General features: G+C 40.7%; 1 non-coding gene and 1 pseudogene across 1 annotated transcript; both read left to right on the plus strand.

Annotated features, from left to right (window-relative positions):
* Positions 1 to 20,297, plus strand: part of LOC139383255 (cytoplasmic dynein 1 heavy chain 1-like) — a 35,529-nt pseudogene that overhangs the window by 13,849 nt on the left and 1,383 nt on the right.
* On the plus strand, positions 19,105 to 19,176 carry LOC139384236 (small nucleolar RNA SNORD50). The gene has a single exon (XR_011628826.1). It is a non-coding gene; the product is annotated as a small nucleolar RNA SNORD50 (small nucleolar RNA).

A 20,297-nucleotide genomic window follows, 5' to 3' on the forward strand; every position in this document is an offset into this window, starting at 1 on the left:
CCCTATTGGAAGAAGGACCACATTCTGTGTGTCTGTGATTATCTAAGTGAACCTCAGAAGTGGTGAATTCCAATTATTGTAAATGTGCTAGCCAGGTATGCCCTGGGTTACTCTGTGTGAGTATTTTGTTACGGGATCACTAGGTAATATTTGTCGCTCTGTGTGAGCGGGGTAGGTTGACTCTGTGTGTACCTTTCAAGTATGTTCTGATGTTCTCTGTGAACATCTGACCAATCCTGTGTGGGTGATCCTTAAAGTTCTGTGTGAGTACCTAAGTTTTCTTACGTTTTATATGGATTCTGTGAATATTTGAAATTATGATAAATTGTATGTGTGTATAATCAATTACTAGAGATTTGATAAAGTAATGCTGAGAATATAATTAGATACAATTTAAACCACCCATTCGTAGACGTGGGTAGGTTTTGAGTTGGTATCTATAATTAAAGAATTTGATAAAGATGAGGGTTTAAGCACTATTAAACTAGTCTACAAAATCTGGGAAATTGAGCTCTAGAAACTGATTAGAGTGTGTTCACTTTTGGTTATCTTACCCTAACGATGTAACTATAAAACGCATATTGGATTATCTCCGTCTGGGTACAACATTTGAAATAAAACTTCCCTTAAGGTCTGATAATGTTATATTTTTTCTTCCCAGTATGAGAGAAGTTGCGGGATTTATTGAATAAACAGTTTTCCATAAAGTTAGAGAGAATTTGAGGGAATCTCGATGTAATTTATAATGTCGTACAAAGCTTAAGGTTTTCCATCAAACTAATTATAATTGCGTGATGTAGTAAAGTAATTGAAATACGTTGCATAAGTAAACATAATCCACTTTTATTAAAAGGCGCAAGATCTGTTTCCTAGTCAATAAATGTCAATTTTATTCTTTGATTGCTAATCTAAACCAGGGCTATTATTTTCCTGGGAATTGCCTATAGTGACGTGTCTTGATTTTAATTGTAAAGTGGGTTTTTTTGCGGAGAATCTTAGTCATTTACATAGTGTTGGTGGTATAGTGGTGAGCATAGCTGCCTTCCAAGCTGGAGTCCCGGGTTTGGTTCCCAGCCAATCTGGGATTTTGATTGTAGTTAAACTATTTGTATGTTTTGCCTGGGAAGTTATGTTCGCTAGTGTTTGTATAAGATATAAACTGAACGTTTTAATAGCTTGTTTAGGTTAAATTGATAGACTAATTCATTCAACTTAAAATAATAACGAAGCGAATTTTGATGCAAGACGATGTCTGTTCACTAAATTATCTGCTGGAATAATGTATTGAGAATTGAGTCTAATTTAAATTACTGTATCAATAGAGGAGCCAGTTACCTAAATTAAAGAAATTCTAAACCATGGCGGAGAGATAATGGCAATAGAAAGTGATTTCCAAAATGTTTTTCATTCTTATAGATTGACTGACACATGTTATAATTTTGGCACTGTGTGTGTTATTTTTTAAAGTCTTGGACATTTCATAAGTGTGAAGAGCAAAGAGAAGAGGAAGTTATAAAGTTTGGTTTTAATCTTACGATAAGAGTTAAGGAGAAATGTTGAAATGAGAGGGGTTATATATTTTTGCCCACTGGGAAAAAAGGAATAGGATAGAAAGAGAGTTAGTTGCTGTGTTGGCTACTAATTTTCAGGGTAAGTTGCTAGAGGCAGGTAGATTGTTGTGGAATAACGTAAAACTGCGTCATTACGTTGGATATACAATAACATTACTCAAATTGTTTTGACCGTTGTTCAGATACACTCTTTTTTGTACTTCTGGCAGTACAATTTTGATTGAGAGATGTTGATTTAACTTAATTAAATATTGTATTCTGATGTGTTTGTGTAGGATTCTTTCTTCCAGGACGGAGGTGAGTTGAAGGAGCCATGGGAGAACACGTTTACATTTTTATTAAATGCCTGGGATTAAATTACTGATTTCTTATGCTGAGATATGTACTACATTTGCGACAGAGGAAAAAGTATTACATTTAGATAGTAATGAAATCAGGATAATTGTATCTAAGGGTAGCATGTTCAATTAAGCATACATATACTTTGATGTTGATTAAAATGTATGATTAATGATTTGAGGTACAGTGGAATTATCATTAGGTTTGGTTTATAGTTAACTTTTGAGTCTCTGAATCGATGTATTGTAATGAATACTAACAAAGTGTTTTGTGTCTTTCTGGGAAAATGGGTGTTTCATTGTCTCTCTTTGAAATGTTTCCTGGGACTATAATCTTGGGGAGAGTGAGTGAGATTGAGGCCATAAACTACCAAATTGATAAGGGCCTGGAAGTTTTTGTTTTTACCTTAAGGTTCGCAAATACACACACACAAAACATTTGTTATGACTATTTGTTGGTATTTTTAAACGCACATGGAATTTTAATGAGTTTTTATTTTCTGAGTTGTAATTACACACGTTAATTCTTTTGATAAAGGAATGTTCTGGGAACCTGGGATACAAGCAAGTAGGAAATTATTGTCTATTTTTATAATTTGTCTAATATAGTAAAAATCACTTCTTTGAAGGTTTTGTATGACCTGTGACCTCTGATGACCTTCCGTTGTGGCTTGAACACCCGCATTGGAAAGCCATTTGGATAATGCATTTATGGTAATTTGTAATACTGCTTTCAAGACAATTTGTGTAATTTGTAAATATGTTTGAGTTTATAGTTCTTAGCCATATTTGTAATTTGGACCACTGTGAAGAAGGAGAGGGCATTGCGTTTCATCTTCAATGCCCTTGCTGATGTAAGGGAATATCCCCCTGAAATGGACAAAAATGAATGGCAACATATTGGCATTGGACAAACCATATACACGATGTCCAATACCACCCATGCAAAGTATATTGCAAATGCCATATGGCAATTGCCAGTTGTAACACTTCAAAAATCCAACAGAGTGCGCTCCACCAGGGTTTTTCATATTGGAAATGCAACCCAAGTCAACATCCAAAAGCAACATTTTGAAAAAATTATTTTTTTGTCAAAAACTTATCACCCCTTAAAAAAGTGCTTTCTGGACCGTTTTTCAAAATTCTTTTGATTTTGTGTCAATTACACATGTATAAGAACTTTATCAACATACTTTAGTCATACTTTATTATCATATATTATTTTTTTTACTTGTGCATAAGGCATATGTTTTGTCCATTTGCAATATGATTTAATAGGAAGTCAAAAGTCGAAAATGTGATTTTTTTTTTAACTTTAAAAACTAAAAAAAGTGCTTTCTGGACCGTTTTTCGAAATTGTTTCGATTTTAAGACAATTAATCATGTGTAAGAAGTTTATGAATATACTTTTGTAAAATGTTATTATCATAATTTTTTTTTTTTTACTTGTGCATAAGGAATATGATTTGTCCATTTGCAATATGATTTCATAGGAAGTCAAAAGTCAAAGTCAAAAGTCAATTTTTTTGGGGCCAAAATTTACTGAACTGATGAACTCGGGATGGCCGGGCAGTGACAGTTGTTCATTTCCATCACTCGTTGTGTTGATTTCATCATGTCCATCTGGTGATGTTTTTTTCACCATTGAATCATATTGCAAATGCACGTGCATTTGCAATATGTTTCAACGGGCATTTACCATCACGAATTTGGCATGCTATAAAAATCCTGCAGGAATGTGAAATTGACTGGCCAGATGAACTCGGGATGGCTGGGCAGTGATTCTGGGTCATCTCAATTGCTCGTTAGGGTTGATTTCAGAATGTCACTTTGGTGATGTTTTTTCACTATAGAATCATATTGCAAATGCACATGCATTGTTGTGCAACTGGTAACCAAAAAAATAATAATTGTGATTTCATTATGTCCATTTGTTTATGTTTCCTTACTTTTTCAAAGTCACTGTGCATTTGCAATATGTTTTAATGGGCAGGTACCATCACGAATTTGTCATGCTATAAAAATCCTGCAGGAATGTGAAATTGACTGGCCCGATGAACTCGGGATGGCTTTGCAGTGATTCTGGTTCATCTCAATCGCTCGTTTGGGTAGATTTCAGAATGTCACTTTTGGTGATGGTACCTCACTGTTTAAACATATTGCAAATGGACAAGAGTCAAGTGGACAAGAGTCCATCAGTCAATTAGATATCATTCTGACACCAAACTGATACAAACTGACACCAAACCCACTTTTTCCAACTCGTTTAGTAGCCAACTATTACATACTTCAGAGCTGGCCCAAAATTCACAACGCCTTCGGTTCAAACCATAAAAAAAACCATAAAACACGTAGTTACGTTCTAGCTGCGGGTCCATTTCTTATGTTATGTGTTGGCCTAGCTGAGGCGACCCCGAATCCCAAGTTTCGGCTCGATAGGTCATTTGGTGTCCGAGAAAAACCCTAATTGGTGCTGAAAATCCACTATTTTCCATGACTTGCTACGGGGTCCTTGAATGAGCTATTGGACAGAAACGTTGGGGTCTGTCTATATGGGCCGAGACGTTCGCAATGCACCTAGTCTTGCGACTCTGGGACATTTCTAAATGTCGTCATTTTCGTGATGCAAAAATGAATTGAAGGTATTGCAAATGTACGAGGCTGTTTCTCGGTCCGAGAACCTTCTAGAACCACCTAACTCACCACGCACCATCGACATGAGGTCTAGAACAGGATTCTAAAGTTTCGGAACTCTAGGTCTGACGGTTCTTTTTTAGCTCGAACAAAGCTAACTATTGCAGCCACTGTCTGTCTCTACGGACCCCAATACGTCCCTCCTTCCAAGTTATGTTTTAGTGTGATTTATTTTTCCTTTGAATTTTTGGGGGAAAAATGACTGATTTACAGTTCATGGGGGTTGCCTAATCACACATATGAAGTTTTGGAAAGATCAGAATTTTTTAACCCCTCGAAACAGCCCCTGAGACACCAATTATGGCACTTCCGGTAAATCAACACATACCCTCATTGGGGTATGCTTTTACAGAATCCTGAGTTTTAAGTCCTTACGTTAAGAACTGACTGATTTACACAGGGTTGAATGCACTATGTCTATCAAACTGCAGGCAGGGTATGGGTAAACACTTTTAGGGTGATTTTAACCACTTCCGGTTGGTCCAGGAAGCTTAGAATCAACACAGGTAGACCTCATAGTGGCCTGATGGACTGGTACCGAAGACAGGTTCATACGGCATTCATAACCCATATAGGCTTCAGGTTGAATTTAGGGGTGCAGGCAATGTATTCCTATGGGGAGAGATGTCACTGTAATCTGTGAGATCAAAAAACCCTGTTTTACTGTTAAGGGTTAATGCCACACGGTCAAGGTTAGGCTTGCACAGATCGGGAGGACCTTAGGAACATTCCTGTGGTGGAATTGTTCTTCTCACCCTAACGGTTCTTTCACTGTCACCCAAAAGCAAATTACATTGTGGGGCAGGCTTCATTTTGGGCCTACTTTTCTAATGGTCGCTGCGCCTAGACCGAGCGAGCTACGGTCAAGCGGGATATCTGGTTGAACTCGGCACGGCCTAGGGATTATGGTAATGCCATTGCCTGCTCTCTGTGTCTTTAAGCACCGCACTTTGTCACTCCATCCTTGCTGTGTGTGTGTGTGTGTGAGAGCTTTTCTTTGACATCTGTTAGGAGAAATGACTGACTTATAGTTTATGGGGGTTGCCTAATCACACATATGAAGTTTTGAAAAGATCTGACCTTTTTAACCCTTGGAAACAGCCACTATGACACCATTTAAGGCACTTCTGGTTGGCACAGGAAGCTATAAATAATCCTGATTGGGGTATGCCTTTACATAATCCTGAGTTTTAAGTCTTTACGTTAAGAACTAAGTTATTTACGGAGGGTTTAGTATATGTGTGTTATTTCAGAAAATCATAGAAAATCACAGAAATCTCGCAGAGCTCCGCAGCACACTTTAAAAAGATTCGTATGAACACCCTGCAACTGGATCTGTAACCGTTGAAAGAAAAAAAACGCCTATCTTTGAACATCACCAATTTGTCATTGTTCCGTTTCTCTTAAATGACGATAGATAAATGGCTGGTTCTTTTTTTATTGACACCGGAGGCTCCTTGACTTGAAGTGGAAAAATAATTTCTCTATTTCCATTTTGGACCTTTAATCCCAGAAAAATGGCCATAACTCAAAAAACGTTGAGGCCTAGACGCCATCTTGTTCGGGGCCAACTGCCCATTATGCCAAACCTACGCTCACCAAGTTTCGGCTTCGAAATATTTTCCGTTTTCGAGATAAGGCCCCGTCGTGATTCGTGATGTTTTGCCAAATTGCCATATGATTCCTTATGCCCTCTTGTGGGAATTTCCGGGATAGTGGAAAAATGGTCAAAAACTTGTTTATTTTATAAAACGGAAACCGAATGTACGACAAAGTTCATTCGATGACTTCCCGGTAGGTCCGGCTCTACCGCACGGCCCGACGCCAACCTCAAATTTTACAAACGTTTTCGGACGTCTAGTAAGGGACCGTACATTTGCAATATGGACTGTCTCACTAACCATACACGAAATGTCAAAATGTTCCCTTGAGGTATGGTAAGGCTTTGTTACTTTGGTCCCAGCTCTCTGCAGGTCATTCACTAGGTCCCCCCGTGTGGTTCTGGGATTTTTGCTCATCGTTTTTGTGATCATTTTGACCCCACGGGGTGAGATCTTGCATGGAGCCCCAGATCGAGGGAGATTATCAGTGGTCTTGTACGTCTTCCATTTCCTAATAATTGCTCCCACAGTTGATTTCTTCAAACCAAGCTGTTTACCTATTGCAGATTCAGTCTTCCCAGCCTGGTGCAGGTCTACAATTTTGTTTCTGGTGTCCTTTGACAGCTCTTTGGTCTTGGCCATAGTGGAGTTTGGAGTGTGACTGTTTGAGGTTGTGGACAGGTGTCATTTATACTGATAACAAGTTCAAACAGGTGCCATTAACCTCTTGGATCTCTAGGGGCGCTATTTCATTTTTGGATAAAAAACGTTCCCGTTTTAAGCGCAATATTTTGTCACGAAAAGATGCTCGACTATGCATATTGACCGTTTTGGAAAGAAAACACTCTGAAGTTTCAGAATCTGCAAAGATATTGTCTGTAAGTGCCCCAGAACTCATTCTACAGGCGAAACCAAGATGATACGTCAACCAGGAAATGAGCAGAATCTCTGAAGCTCTGTTTTCCATTGTCTCCTTATATGGCTGTGATTGCGCAAGGAATGAGCCTACACTTTGTCGTTTCCCCAAGGTGTTTGCAGCATTGTGACGTATTTGTAGGCATATCATTGGAAGATTGACCATAAGAGACTACATTTTCCAAGTGTCCGCCTGGTGTCCCTGCGTCGAAATTGGAGCGCAAAGCCAGGTGCAATTATTTTTCCATTTGAGAGCAAGGAGAAACCAGGCTTCCACGAAGGATATATCATCGAAGAGATATGTGGAAAAACACCTTGAGGATTGATTCTAAACCACGTTTGCCATGTTTCAGTCGATATTATGGAGTTAATTTGGAAAAAAGTTCGCGTTTTGAGGGCTGAATATTCGTTTCTTTTTTTTGTTTTTTTTTGGTAGCCAAATGTGATGTACAAAACGGAGCTATTTCTAATACACAAAGAATCTTTTTGGAAAAACTGAGCATCTGCTATCTAACTGAGAGTCTCCTCATTGAAAACATCAGAAGTTCTTCAAAGGTAAGTTATTTTATTTGAAGGCTTTACTTGTTTTTGTGATAGTTGCCTGCTAAATGCTAACGCTAATGCTAACGCTAAATGCTACGCTAGCTAGCTACTGTTACACAAATGATTGTTTTCCTATGGTTGAAAAGCATATTTTGAAAATCTGAGATAACAACACTGTCAACAAAAGGCTAAGCTTGAGAGATAGCATATTTATTTCATTTCATTTGCGATTTTCATGAATAGTTAACGTTGCGTTATGGTAATGAGCTTAGGATATAGAATCCCGGATCCGGGTTTGGTCGTCGCAACAGGTTAATACAGGTAACGAGTGGAGGACAGAGGAGCCTCTTAAAGAAGAAGTAAGTTACAGGTCTGTGAGAGCCAGAAATCTTGCTTGTTTGTAGTTGACCAAATACTTATTTTCCACCAAAATTTGCAAATAAATTCATTAAAAATCCTACAATGTGATTTTCTCATTTTGTCTGTCATAGTTGAAGTGTACCTATGATGAAAATTACAGGCCTCTCATCTTTTTAAGTGGGAGAACTTGCACAATTGGTGGCTGACTAAATACTTTTTTGCCCCACTGTATGTGTAAAAAATGGGGGAGGATTCCGTTTTTGAGGTTTTGAATTGAGGTTATACACCTTGAGTGATATGTGAAGGAGTGTATATTGTATTGTTGAGTGTATTGTAATGTTGTGTTTGTTTGTTTTGTTCTTTTCCCGAGGGGTATAGGTCTAAATTCTTGATCCTTGGCTCTACGATGGAGTTGACAGTGAGATGGAGAGTATAAGCCAATTTTAAAGAATAGTTTCAATAGAATGTGTTGATATTTTCTTTGAAATATGTTTCGATATGTGTATTAAGAAAAATTGGTAAAAGTAATAATTTATCATGTAGTTAATGAACTGAACTAAACTGTTGATCTGATCTGTTCTTCCAAGGTTATCATGAAAAGTGACATCAGACTTTAATGCATGGAAGAGATAATTGGACCGAATAGTGTGTGTACCTCAAAACCCCCTCTAACTGGCTGAAGAAGATTGACAAAGGCGTTGAAGAAGGCCTTCCGAACCACTTCTACCGAGAGAAAGGAACCAAGCCAGAAATTGGTGTACAGTATCAGATCTAAGCTATCAACTGCTTTTCTTTCATGTTTCACTTTGGAGTGTGAGAGGACAGTCCACATGGAGTGATCATGGAGAGAGATCTGTTCTAGCCTTTTCTTATGATGCTGGTATATTGGTTGACGAATGAACAAGACATAATGAGTGGTAAAGATGAGACATTGAAATTGGGACATTATCATGGGCCATCCACTTTGAACTGTAAAGCTATCTGAAGAAGAATGAAAAAGACGCCAGAAGAATCAGTGCCTACCTAAGTATGATTCTCAATCAGAGACAACTAACGACAACTGCCTCTGATTGAGAACCATACTAGGCCGAAACAAAAACCAAACATAGAAACACAAAACATAGACTGCCCACCCCAACTCATGCCCTGACCATACTAAATAAAGACAAAACAAAGGAAAATAAAGGTCAGAACGTGACAAATTCCTTATGCTCAGGAATAGAGAATAGGTCAGGGAAATCATTCATATTCCAAATCATAATTAACAACCCAACTATTTATCCAACCAAAATTTAGAATGACATTCCTCAGTGAATGTCAACTGTGCCAATAAAATTGTTTTAGACTTTTGTGGTATCAGGTTGATTGCAGAGGTCTACACCATGTAAATTAGAGTCATTTAGGTTAAGAATGCATTGAGATACTGATCTGTATTACAATTATGATTTAAAAAGTTAATGGTAGAATTATGGGATAATTGTACTGAATGAATTTAAAATCTGCTAATATTGATGTGTGTTACATTGAGGTTTTTACTTTGAGTGATAAGACCAATTTGAATCACTGAGGAATGTCATTCTAAATTTTGGTTGGATAAATAGTTGGGTTGTTAATTATGATTTGGAATATGAATGATTTCCCTGACCTATTCTCTATTCCTGAGCATAAGGAATTTGTCACGTTCTGACCTTTATTTTCCTTTGTTGTGTCTTTATTTAGTATGGTCAGGGCATGAGTTGGGGTGGGCAGTCTATGTTTTGTGTTTCTATGTTTGGTTTTTGTTTCGGCCTAGTATGGTTCTCAATCAGAGGCAGTTGTCGTTAGTTGTCTCTGATTGAGAATCATACTTAGGTAGCCTGGGTTTCACTGTTGGTTTGTGGGTGTTTGTTTCCGTGTCTGTGTTTGTCACCACACGGTACTGTTTCGGTTTGGTTTATTTCATGTTATCGTTTATTATATATCGCTTTTCTTATTAAAATTTGTCATGAACACTTACCACTCCGCATCTTGGTCCGATCCCTGCTACACAAATCTGCCGTTACAGATACACCCACCACAAAAGGACCAAGAGGTGTGATAATGGGCAGCATTAGCAGCGATGTCAGGATTTCTGGACATGGGAGCGAGATCTGGACTGTGTCACTACTTGGGAGGAGATAGACAGGTGGGCGGTCGACCCAGGGAGAGTGCCCACCTGGGATTCTCTGGAGCAGTGTGAGAGGGGACCCGGCGAATGGAAGCCCGAGAAGCAGCCCCAAAAATGTCTTGGGGGGTGGCACACGGGGAGTGTACACAGGGAGTGTGGCGAACCCAGGTAGGAGACCTGCACCAACTTCCCGTGCTTACCGGAGAGCGAGAGGGACAGGGCAGGCACCGTGTTATTCTGTGGAGTGCATGGTGTCCACAGTGCGGGTGCATAGCCCGGTGCGGTACATTCCAGCTCCTCGTATCGGCCGGGCTAAAGTGGGCATCGAGCCAGGTGCCATGAAGCCGGCTCTACGCATCTGGTCTCCAGTGCGTCTCCTTGGGCCGGCGTAAATGGCACCAGCCTTACGCATGGTGTCCACGGTTCGCCAGCACAGCCCAGTGCGGCCTATTCCAAACCTCGCCGCACTGGTCGGGCTACAGGGAGCATTCAACCAGGTAAGGTTGGGCAGGCCCGGTGCTTAAGAGCTCCAGTGCGCCTGCACTGTCTATCCAGTGCCACCTCCACGCACCAGCCCTCCGGTGGCAGCCCCCTGCACCAGGCTGTCTCTCCGTCTTCTTCCTACACTCCCGCCTGTCCAGCGCTGCCAGAGCCTTCCTCCTCTCCAGCGCTGCCAGAGTCTCCCGTCTGTCCAGAGCTGCTAGAGTCTCCCGTCTGTCCAGAGCTGCTAGAGTCTCCCGTCTGTCCAGATCTGCTAGAGTCTCCCGTCTGTTCAGAGCTGCTAGAGTCTCCCGTCTGTCCAGAGCTGCTAGAGTCTCCCGTCTGTCCAGAGCTATTAGAGCCGCCAGTCTGTCCTGAGCTGCTAGAGCCGCCAGTCTGTCCTGAGCTGCTAGAGCCGCCAGTCTGTCCTGAGCTGCTAGAGCAGCCAGTCTGTCCTGAGCCGTCAGTCAGCCAGGAGCTGCCAGAGCGGTCAGTCAGCCAGGAGCTGCCAGAGCCGTCAGTCAGCCAGGACCTGCCAGAGCCGCCAGTCAACCAGGAGCTGCCAGAGCCGCCAGGAGCTGCCAGAGCCGCCAGCCAGCTAGGAGCTGCCAGAGCCGCCAGCCAGCCAGGATCTGCCAGAGCCGTCAGTCAGCCAGGATCTGCCAGAGCCGTCAGTCAGCCAGGCGATGCCAGAATCGCCCTTCACTCCGGAGCTGCCGGGAGCTGCCAGAACCGTCAGTCAGCCAGGAGCTTCCAGATCCGTCGGAGTGAAGAGGAGGGAATCTGCCGTTACAGACTTAGAGAGATGCCTGTGCTATATGTTGTGAGGAGGCCTATGTTTAGATACTGGTTCTCATGTAACTTAGGGAGAATTTCTATGTTTTTATTTTCCTCAAATGGATTATTCTGTGTTATTAAACATGTGCAAGTTTGTCTTGTAGAATAAAGGTTGTAAACTTAGCTTCAGAAGGTAGAAAGCTGACATATAAGCTAAGGTATTTGTCATTGAAGGGATTTTATTTTTTTATTTTATTTTTTAATATTGAGTATGTCCCTTCTAAAGAATCAGAACATTAATTACATGTCCCTGAGAGGGGAATGTCATGGCAGAATCAGACATCTTTAGGTAACATTTATAAATAATATGTTTTATTCATTTTCATAAGCATGCTTATGTGGAAAAAGTTACTTGGGCCCAGAGAGGGGAGAGGTCGGGTTAGTCTTATCTGTGAATGTGTCTGTAAACTATTCCTAAACCATGTGAGGGGATGGTGTGATTAACCTCTAGTGACACCCCATCCCGTGAACGGGACCGTTGTCATCATCTGACACTAAATAGCATAATGCAACGGACATAAATATTCCTAGAAAATATTCCTATTCATGAAAATCACAAATGAAATATATTGAGACACAAAATATGCTTTACAGCCAAAGCTAGACAAGCATTTGTGTAAGTTTATCGATAGCCTAGCATAGCATTTTGTCCAGCTAGCAGCAGGTAACTTGGTCACGGAAATCAGAAAAGTAATCAAATTAAATCGTTTACCTTTGATGAGCTTCGAATGTTTTCACTCACGAGACTCCCAGTTAGATAGCAAATGTTCCTTTTTTCCAAAAATATTATTTTTGTAGGCTGATAAATCGCCCGGAAATTGCAGTCACGAAAACGGCGAAAAATATTCCAAATTAGCTCCATAATATCGACAGAAACATGGCAAACGTTGTTTATAATCAATCCTCAAGGTGTTTTTCAAATATCTATTCGATAATATATCCATCGGGACAATTCGTTTTTCAGTAGGACCGATTGGAGTAATGGCTACCTCTGTATTTTACGTGAGAGTCACCCTGGGAGCCATCAGGTGACCACTTACGGGTATAATTCAACATAAATGTGTAAAACTACGTCACAATGCTGTAGACACCTTCGGGAATACGGAGAAAGAGTAATCTGGTTGATAGCCCATTCACTGGTCAATAGGGATGCATTGGAACACAGCGCTTTCAAAACAAGAGGCACTTCCGGATTGGATTTTTCTCAGGCTTTCGCCTGCAACATCAGTTCTGTTATACTCACAGACAATATTTTTACAGTTTTGGAAACTTTAGAGTGTTTTCTATCCTAAGCTGTCAACTATATTACTATATTACCACGGGAACGTTTTTTTTTCTCCAAAAATGAAAATACTGCCCCCTAGTCACAAAAGGTTAATGGGGAACCAGTTAGGTGGCTCCACAATGTCTGTGTGCCAGTCACATCTCTCTGTGATCTTGTCCAGGAGGGGGTGCATTTGATATATGCCATTGGATGAGGTAATGTTTTTGGTTCTAAGTGGTACCAAGAACGAGATAAGAACTTAGTTTAGGAGACCAAACTGAACGATAATTTATAGCCACTGCTGTCTGGCTATGTGTGTCTTTGCTATAAAGGATCACAGTTGACAATATGTTAAGCACTCAGAGAATTCATTTATGGACACTGAATTGATCTGAGAGTCACAGGGCTATGGTGAAGCTCATATAATTAAAGATGGACTTTATGATAACTCTGACTTGTGTGTGGTTTGCTCTCTCATGATTTGGTAATACAGGAAATTTCCTCTTGGATGCATTATCTTTGTAGGAGCGCCAGGAAATATTAATTATTGATATAGTTATTGAGATATTGAAATAAATTATTGAGATACAGCCTATTTGAATTTGAGCTACTTTTGAAGCACATGTTGTGCCCTATAAACTACACTGAACAAAAATATAAAATACAATTCTAGCAAATTAGTTCACAACGAGCCAGGCGGCCCAAACTGTTGCATATACCCTGACTCTGCGTGCAATGAACGCAAGAGAAGTGACACAATTTCACCTGGTTAATATTGCCTGCTAACCTGGATTTCCTTTAGCTAAATATGCAGGTTTAAAAATATATACTTCTGTGTATTGATTAAACCTGTTTGGGCTAGGGGGCAGCATTTTCACTTTTGGATCAAAAGCGTGACCAGAGTAAACTTCCTCCTACTCTGTCCCAGATGGGAATATATGCATATTATTATTACTGGTGGATAGAAAACACTCTGAAGTTTCTAAAACTGTTTGAATTATGTCTGTGAGTATAACAGAACTCATAAATCAGACAAAAACCTGAGAAGAAATCCAAACAGGAAATGAGAACTAAATTTTCCAAACAGTGCCATTTGAAGTTCAGCTTAGGTATGGATGTGCATGCACTTCCCAGGGCTTCCACAAGATGTCACCGTCTTTAGATTCTGGTTGTATGATTCTACTATAAAGGATGGGCTCATAAGAGCTCTTCTACTGAGTGGTCTGGCAGAAAGCCTCGGTCACGAGAGAGTGTCCTCCGATTCCAATGCTTTTCTTCAGACAATGAAATTCTCCAGTTGGAACCTTATTGCTGATTAATGTTTAAAACATCCTAAATATGGATTGCATACATCATTTGACTTGTTTCTACGACCTGTAACGGAACTTTTTTAGTTTTTGTCTGGAGGAATTGCTCGTGCTTTTGGAGGATTGAATGCTGGGCTGTTAACTACACAACAAGTGGCTAAATGATGGGCTTTATGGAACTTTATGGAACAAATCAGTCATTTATTGTCAAACTGGGATTCCTGGAACTGCCTTCTGATGAAGATATTCAAAGGTAAGTGAATATAGTGTTTTTTTGTAGCTTCTGATGATGCCAAAATGGTCGCTATTTCTTTGGCTAATTTGGGTTCTGAGCGCCGTTCTCAGATTACGGAAATAGAATAAAGTTTTTTTTAAATCTGACACAGTGGTTGCACAGAGGATACGTTTATCTTTAAATCTGTGAATAACACTTGCATCTTTTATCAATGTTTATTGTGAGTATTTCTGCAAAATCACCAGATGTTTTTGAATCAAAACATTACTGCACTTAACGCGCCAATGTAAACTGAGATTTTCTATATATATATATATATATATATGCATATTATCGAGCAAAACACACAATACATGTATAACATGATGTCCTATGAGTGTCATCTGATGGAGATAATCAAAGGTTAGTGATTCATTTTATCTATATTTCTGCTTTTGTGACTCTATCCTTGGCTTTGAAAAATGGCTGTGTGTGTTTTTGAATTTGGTGGTGATCTAACATAAATTCACAGACTTGCCTAAAGGTGTATAAAAAAATAATTTAAAAAACGGCCAAATCGTTGTCCAAAAATACAGATTTACGATTGTTATGAAAACTTGAAATCGACCCTAATTAATCGGCCATTCCGACTAATCGGTCGACCTCTATCCCATACCATAACCCCACTGCCATTATGGGGCATTCTGTTCACAATGTTGACATCAGCAAATCGCTCACCCTCACAATGCCATGCACACAGTCTGCCATCAGTCTGGTACAAAACGTGATTCAAGAGCACACTTCTCCAGCGTACTAGTGGCCATCAAAGGTGAGCATTTGCCATTGAAGTCTTTTACGATGCCAAACTGGTGACCCTGGTGAGGACCCTGGGATGGTTTCTGACAGTTTGTGCACAAATTCTTCGGTTGTGCAAACCCACAGTTTCATCAGCTGTCCGGGTGGCTGGTCTCAGACGATCCCGCAGGTGAAGAAGCCGGATGTGGAGGTCCTGAGCTGGCATGGTTACACATGATCTGCGGTTGTAAGGCCGGCTTATGGTAGAGAAATTAACATTAAATTCTCTGGCAACAGCTCTGGTGGAAATTCTTGTAGTCAGCATTGCACGCTCCCTCAACTTGAGACATCTGTCATTGTTGTGTGACAACGGCACATTTTATTGGCCTTTTGTCCTCAGCACAAGGTGCACCTGTGTAATGATTGTGCTGTTTAATCACCTTGATATGCCACACCTGTCAAGTGGATGGATTATCTTGGCAAATGAGAAATGCTCACAAACCAATTTGTGCACAAAATGTAAGAAATATGGAAAGTTTCTGGGATCTTTTATTTCAACTCATGAGACATGGGACCAACACTTTACATGTTGCGTTTATATTTATGTTCAGTGTAATATGTAACGTTGTGGAGACATTAGTTTATTATACATTCTCTTTAAAAATGTCAGGTTTGTGATGAAGACATGCAAGGGATCTGTCATTCATTCATTGTTATGATCATTGATCTCCTGAAGAAGCCATCCCTTTTGATTATGCTGGTAATGTTTCCAGGTTGTTAGAAAGTTAGCCAATTAGGTAACATGACTGAACAAAGTAGACAACTGGGTAACGATGCGTGAGTAGTATTAGAACGGCCCACAACAAGGTTTATGTTATGAATGTAAAATGTGGTCCCGGCGTTCCGCTATAGGAAGATACAAATTTTGCGCCGGTAATATGGGTCAGATCCTATGACCTGGTTGGGCTAGAAGCAGGCCGTTTTCGCTGTAGGAATGGTGCAACCATGATGCTTTTCTTTCTAGGGCTCTCTGAAACAACAGCCTTATTACAACAATTATTATCTGGGAGATTTTATTTCTAGTCGCATGGTGCTCCTAGAATAAAACTTTGCATATGCGACCAAATTGATCACACTTTAAAGCCCAGACTGTATGTATTTCTATGGTGGTAACCTTCTATTCTCCTCTTCCTCCACAACCCTAGGGCCGTCAGAACATCTCCCCAGAGAAGATCCCCTGGGCGACCCTGAAGACCCTAATGGCACAATCCATCTACGGCGGCCACATCGACAATGAGTTTGACCAGCGGCTGCTCAAACACCTTCCTGGACCGCATCTTCACCACGGGCAGCTTCGACTCAGAGTTCAAGGTGGACGGCCACAAGGACATCAAGATGCCCGATGGCATCGGGTCAGTGGCCGGGGTTGGGAGGTAGTGGTGTTAATTTAGTTTAGTTTGATTTCATTGGCAACTGAAAGCTGCATTTTTTGATACAGTACATGCAAAAAAAACATGAAACATGGTTTCCAATATATTGTGACCAATCCTTCTCAGCAAAACGTATGTAAATGTCAAAGAAATTCATTAGGAAACCTTTATATTTTTTAGAAGTGCAACTTCTGAAATGCACACATTTAGGAAACACATTTAGGAATCTCCTTCAGAAGGGGATTTTCGAACTTCCTCCATACTGTCTCATTGACACTCTGCTGTTCTGTGTCTTTTCTTCCAGACGTGAGGAGTTCATGAACTCCGGACTGCTGCCGGACACCCAGTACCCGTCCTGGCTGGGCCTGCCTAGCAACGCTGAGAAGGTCCTGCTCACCACTCAGGGTATGCTATTGGCTTCTGCTGGTTGTCCCCGTCTGCAGCTGAACTCAAGGAGCGTGTCCGGGTTTGTCTGTGGGATCCTTTGTCAGCAGCGAGGAGAGCTACAGGAGCTCATCTCCCAGTTTCTCCATTTCTCTAATAGCTCTACATATGTTCTAACACATCTTATTTTAATTTTAAATCCTATAGAAGACTACCATTGATGCAGAACATATTCTCACATTGCTCCCGTTAACTTGGATGCAATGGCATTGGTGGCTCATTTTTGCTCCCTAGGTCTCTTTCCTTTTCCTCCTATCAGTTCCAGTGTTATAACACAAGCCCCGTGTGGTGGTAGCTGTACCCATGTGAATGGGGGTGTTCTCACCCTCCAGCAGCTACATTTCAAATTCGTGTCTTGCTTAGCTTCCGGTTCCAACTCCCAGCCATTGATGCATCCATCCCTCTTTTCCCATTTGAATACATTGATTTCTCTCACAGAGCCTTGGAAACCTTTTTCATGTACGACTTCATGCCTCCATCACTTCATCACTTTGAGTTACTATGATTTTCTCAGAGCCCTTCACTTTTTATATTGGTCTCCTGTTTACTCTTGACTTTGTGTCCGTGTCCTTGTTTTCGTCATGTCTTCTTGACTTATTGTAACCGCTAATTTTGAAGCACAACCACCCCTTATTAACATGTGTATGAGAATGCAAGGCTTTGTCTTTTTTACAATGCAAGGCATTGGTCAAGTCCATCGTTAATTTCTTCTCCCCTCACTCCTACTCCTCTTCCTTCCACGGGCTTGTCTCCTCCCTAACCCCCCTCCCTTCTCCTTTCCGGTTCCCCTTGTTGGGCTGCTCAGGCACTGACATGATGGGTAAGATGCTGAAAATGCAAATGCTGGAGAATGAGGATGACCTGACCTACGAGAAGGAGACAAAGCGCAACCGCAAGGTGTCCACCTCAACCGAGGTCCAGCCCGCCTGGATGCGCACGCTGCGCACCACTGCCACCAATTGGCTGACGCTCATCCCACAGGTGGTCAACCACCTCAAGCGTATGGTGGAGAATATCCAGGTAACGTCCCAGTAATGTCTCATCTGGTTTGAGCAGCATCTGTGGGATCTGATGGGTTGAGGTTGGAAGAGTGTTCTTATGGTATTTTGCCACTTCTATTTCTTTATATTACTTATATTTCACACGTACGTATGTACATACCGTAACACTTCAGGTAAACGCAGTCTCAAATAGCCGCCTGTCCCTCTAATTTGCCAGGCAACAGCACACATTTCAGCAAATAAATGCCTGTTTCAAATAAACGCTGGGTCTAAATTAATTGATTACCGTGAATAGTTTTAGGTTTGTTCTATTTTTTTTACATTGAAAAAATGTGAGTAATTTCTGAATGATTTAATCACAACTTTTTATTTTTACGAAATAGAGGCATACTAAAGGAAAAAGAAACGCGACATGGTATGTAGATAACACATTAGCGCAGGAAATGAAGAAATTGTCACTAGGGGGATTTCTAGGTATTATATTTCTATGTTGTTGTGTGGGTATGGTTCCCAATTGGAGGCAGGTGATATTCATTACCTCAAATTGGGGATCATACTTAATGTGTCCTTTTTCCACCTGCGATGTGGGATATTCGTTTGTTTGAGTGCCGATGTGTGTGCTACGTTTATTTATTTTATTTTATTTATTTATTTCACCTTTATTTAACCAGGTAGGCTAGTTGAGAACAAATTCTAATTTACAACTGCGACCTGGCCAAGATAAAGCATAGCAATGTGAACAGACAACACAGAGTTACACATGGAGTAAACAATAAACAAGTCAATAACACAGTAGAAAAAAATAGTCTATATACATTGTGTGCAAAAGCATGTATTTCATGATCGTTATATCTTTGTTGTTTTTGGAAGTTTCACTATCAATAAAATGTGGAACTCTACTCACGCTGCACCTTGGTCCAATTTTTCATACGATGGTCGTGACAAAAATTTATTAAAATGCTGGAAATTGAACAATTAACTATGCAAATGAGCAAAAGCTATCTGTGTTAAGGAAATTGACACCAGTCTCAAATAGAAGCCAGTCTCTAATAAGCACCTGTTGTGTACAGTGATTTAAGCAAATAAAGGCCTGGGCTATTCATTTAAGTTTTAGGGTACACTTGCGCACACGGACTCAAACTGCCTTCTCTTAAGGATCTTTGCATTAAATGATGAGTCTATCCTGAACCTGATTTCATGTGAATGAAACTCTTATACGGATCTGACTTCTGATAATGCAATTCACAAACACTCAGGGTGTGGGTTTCTTTTCAAGGACTGTACAGGTGAAAAGAATGCCACACACAAGATCCCCTGTTCTGCTTCTTTGAGCGCGAGGTGAAGATGGGCACCCACATGCTTCAGGAGGTGCGCCAAGAACTGACTGATGTGGTGCAGGTGTTCGAGGGCAAGATGCAAACCAACGACCTGCGGACCCTCATCAACCCTCATCAAACTCCTACACTTCTTCCACTACTATGAAACGCTTTTATAGGTGAAGCAAGAGCACATTTTCTTCTGGAAATGTACCTTTTCCAGTTATACCCCAATGTGGTTATACAGTCACAATGTGTGAAATTTAATATGGTAACATATAGACTATTTCAAGTCAATATGGTTATATAGAGTGTCGAGAAGGATTCCCAATGCTAACATGTAGCATGTCTCCTCCGGGTATCCTGCCTCATAGTTGGTGCCACTACACCGTGCCTGCCTCCATGACTGTCATCCAGTGGGTGGCCGACTTCAGCGAGCACGTCAAGCAGCTGCAGGCCATCTCCCAGGGAGCTGCCAGCGAGGGCGCTAAGGAGCTCAAGGTACATTCATCTGACTTATATATTAAAGGGATAGATTCCTGTCAAAGGAAGATCTTCGTGGATTTGGTGTTACCTTAAAATGTTAAAATGACTCCATTAATGATTTCTCACAGTTGATAGACACCCTGTTTGCCTAATTTGTCAGGTTAGCATATTGCTAATGTTCGCATCTCATTTGGATATTATTCATGTCACGACTTCTGCCGAAGTTGGTCCCTCTCCTTGTTCGGGCGGCGTTCGGTGGTCAATGTCACCGGCCTTCTAGTCACCACCGATCCATGTTTCATTTTCATTTTGTTTTGTCTTATTCATACACACCTGGTTTCCATTCTATTAATTAATGTTCCTTACTTAACCCTCTGACTTCCCTCTCTGTTTTGTGCGTTATTGTTTGTCATGTGGGTTCGTTCTTTTGTGCTCTGGAAGATTGTGTTTTTCCTTGTTGGAACATTACCGGTACTTATATTTTGAGTAAATTTGGATTATTACTCATATCTGATCCTGCGCCTGACTCCGCATTTTTCCATTCACCAACAACCT

Source organism: Oncorhynchus clarkii, chromosome 25, assembly GCF_045791955.1.
Source record: "Oncorhynchus clarkii lewisi isolate Uvic-CL-2024 chromosome 25, UVic_Ocla_1.0, whole genome shotgun sequence".
NCBI lineage: Eukaryota > Metazoa > Chordata > Actinopteri > Salmoniformes > Salmonidae > Oncorhynchus > Oncorhynchus clarkii.